Source organism: Triticum urartu, chromosome 4A (assembly GCF_056163025.1).
Source record: "Triticum urartu cultivar PI428250 chromosome 4A, HENAU_Tu73, whole genome shotgun sequence".
Lineage (NCBI taxonomy): Eukaryota > Viridiplantae > Streptophyta > Magnoliopsida > Poales > Poaceae > Triticum > Triticum urartu.
The window spans coordinates 245,255,021-245,258,771 of NC_141876.1; the positions used below are offsets into that span (position 1 = coordinate 245,255,021).

Below are 3,751 nucleotides of genomic sequence, written 5' to 3' on the forward strand. Positions count from 1 at the left end.
TACGAGATAGGGCAGGGGGTTGTCATGATATAATCTGGCTAGTTCAACTAGAAAGCTAGCTTTCCCTTCTAATTGAGCATCTCCATATACTGTGATCAAATTCCAGTGTATCTTGACAATTTTATCATAAACTAGCATTCTAAGGAAATAAATTCCCTTTTCCACGTGATCTACTTCAAATCTTTCTTTGTTAACACCCATTAAGATCCCTCCAGCCATCCCTTTAGGTGGGTTCCAGCACCATTCAAACTCCCTACCACCACACAAGTTGTGCAATTCATTTTTAGAAATTTTTTGTTTGATGGTTTCAGAAATCCCAATAAAGTCCAATCTTCATTGATCATTTCTCTCACATATCTCTTTTTATGGTCTTAACCTAATCCTCTCACATTCCAAAATATCCCTCTCATTTTAACCAGGTCTTAAGTCTATAATATAGTGAGGGTCTAGTAAAAACTATATATATATATATAAGAAAATTCCAGGCTTCCTTCTTTTTCTGTTTTCTTTCTAAAATCCCAATCACAACAAAGTGCTTCACACAACTTAGTGCTGATGAGCAGTTCTTATCACTTTTTCTTCCTGAGAAAATAGCCCTCAGTTTCATATATTGTTGTTCTCCATCTCAGCATCAGAGTGCTCCATATCAGAACATAGCTCCTCAATCCTGACATCTCCAGTGTCAATGCGCACTATTGTGTCATGAGGTTTGTTTTCCATTTTATTATTGCCCCCCTCATCCCTCTCTTTCCTAGCAGAATCTCCATTTTCCTTAGGGTCTCTAAGTTTTTATCAATCATATCCATAGAACATCCCAAATCAATCCCAACCAGAGAACTAACATGAAGTGAAGAAGGATTAGCAGAAAAGGATTAGGATTGTTACCATAATTGTCTGTTTCTCCAGCCTTATTTTGGCCATCTCCTCCACTTTCTCGTCCTCTTTTCCTCAATTTCCAAGGATTCTTTTCAATTCAAATTCCTTATCATCTTCACTCTTGTCCAGCACCCCAATCCCATGTATCTCAACCATCTTTTCTCCAAAGGTTCATGTTGATTCCTGACTAGCATTGTAATCAGTAGGTTCATTATACTTCCTAGATTCAGTATCCTCTTTCTTTTCTATGTTTTCTTTCTCAAAATATTCAACCACCAGATTAGCTAGCTCTATTTCATATTGCTCTCTGTTCACTGCATCCTGTTCCAGCTTTTGAATCTCTTTTTGTTGTTGTTCAATTAGCCACTCTAGCTTTTTCTGTGTCAGCTCCAGCTCATTTATTCTTTTCTCAGCTTTATTCCACAATGCATTATGTCTTGCTTTATCTTCCTCTAAACCATGTATCTTTCTAAACATGATATCAATTTATTTCTACATTTTTCCTCTTTCTCCAATCATTTCTTTGCACAAATTCCCCATAATATCTTCTAGTGAAATCTTCATCATGTTATTCTTCTTATCTATTTCCTCAATTTGTCTTAGAGATAAGCTGCCTAACTCCGTTCCTTTTCTATCTTTTCCATCCATCTTGCTCTTCTTTCTTTTTTCCTCGTCTTCATCTCTGCCATCCATCTCACTGATAGCACCACTTTTCCTGTTCTCTTCCTTATACCATCCCATCTCTGCTACTTTTTCCAACTCAGTTCCAATTCTGAACATTAGCAGACCAAGGGATGTGATTTCTACATCCAAGGGGATTTTTCCTACATCCCTGATTCCATATTTCACTTTCACTTTTTCTTCATTGATAGTATCCATATCCACTTCCAAAATAGGTCCTATAGTAGCAGCAACCTCACACATGCCAAAAAAGTGTCTAAAGCAATCAGGCACTTTTTCAAATTTCACCCATGTAGTGTGGATTTTCTCAATGGCTTGATGATCAAGAGATGAAGCTTGCACTTTGATCACAACTCTAGTTCCCAGCAAGTTGAAGTCATTAAACTTTGTAAGCTCCACCAGCTTTGCTTTGTTAGGAAAGAAACCTCATCATATAGCAATTCTTCCCATACTCCTTCACTCTCCACTGCCATCCCCAGTCGAACATATCACTAAGGGCCTGGACCAGTTCTGTCTCATTTATCTGGCCATCTCTAATAATGACCACTCTGATGACCCACAAGTATAGGGGATCAATTGTAGCTCTTTTCGATAAGTAAGAGTGTCGAACCCAACGAGGAGCAGAAGGAAATGACAAGTTGTTTCCAGTAAGGTAATGTCTGCAAGTACTGAAATTGCAAGTAGCAGAGTAGTTTGATAACAAGATAATTTGTAATGAGCAAGTAACGATAGTAGTAAAAAAAGTGCAACAAGGTAGCCCAATCCTTTTGAGGCAAAGGACAGGCCAAAACGGTCTCTTATGATAAGCAAAGCATTCTTGAGGGTACACGGGAATTTCATCTAGTCACTTTCATCATGTTGGTTTAATTCGTGTTCGGTACTTTGATAATTTGATATGTGGGTGGAACGGTGCTTAGGTGCTGTTCTTACTTGAACGAACCTCCTACTTATGATTAACCCTCCCGCAAGCATCCGCAACTACAAGAAAAGTATTAATAATAAATTCTAACCATAGCATTAAACTTTTGGATCCATTCAGGCCCTTACGGAATAGCACATAAACTGGGGTTTAAGTTTCTGTCACTCTAGCAACCCATCATCTAATTGCTACTCCACAATGCATTCCCTTAGGCCCAAATATGGTGAATTGTCATGTAGTCGATGTTGATATGACACCACTAAGGGAATCACAACATACATACTATCAAAATATCGAACACATATCAAATTCACATGATTACTTGCAACATGATTTCTCCTGTGACCTCAAGAACAAAGGTAACTACTCACAAATGATAAACATGCTCATGATCAGAGGAGTATTAATTAGCATACTGGATCTGAACATATAATCTTCCACCAAATAAACCATATAGTAATCAACTACAAGATGTAATCAACACTACTAGTCACCCACAAGTACCAATCTATAGTTCCATAACAAGATTGAACACAAGAGATGAACTAGGGTTTGAGAGGAGATGGTTCTGTTGAATATGTTTATGGAGATTCTCCTCCCCAAGATGGGAGAGTTGTTGGTGATGATGATGACGATGATTCCCCCCTCCGGGAGGGAAGTTCCCCCGGCAGAATCGGTCCACCGGAGGGCAAAAGTGCTCCTACCCAAGTTCCGCCTCGAGGAGGCGTTTCTTCGTCCCGAAAGTACTCCTCTCATTTTTTGCTAGGTCAAAATGACTTATATACCAAAATATGGGCACCGGAGGTGGGCCGAGGGGAGCACAACCCACCAGGGTGCGCCTGGGCTCCCTGGCGCGCCTAGGTGGGTTGTGCCCACTTGGTGGGCCCCCTCTGGTACTTATTGGCTCCAATAATTCGTATATATTCCATAAAAAATCCTCGTGAAGTTTCAGCTTGTTTGGAGTTGTGCAGAATAGGTGGCCTAACGTAGCTTTTCTAGGTCCAGATTTCCAGCTGCCGGAATTCTCCCTCTTGGTGTGTCCTTTTGCAAATTGTGAGAGAAAAGGCATTAGAATTACTCCAAAAAGCATTATTATGGGTAAAAACATTATAAATAACAGTAAGAAAACATGATGCAAAATGGACATATCAACTCCCCCAAGCTTAGACCTCGCTTGTCCTCGAGCGAAAGCCGAAATCGAAAAACATGTCCACATGCTTTGAGAGAGAGGTGTCGATAAAAACAAAATACGAACATAGAAGCATCATGTTGATT

General features: G+C 39.5%; 1 pseudogene; it reads right to left on the reverse strand.

Moving 5' to 3' along the window:
- Nucleotides 1–796: 796 nt before the first annotated feature.
- Nucleotides 797–1,990, reverse strand: LOC147975500 (uncharacterized; annotated as a pseudogene).
- Between the last annotated feature and the right edge of the window lie 1,761 nt (nucleotides 1,991–3,751).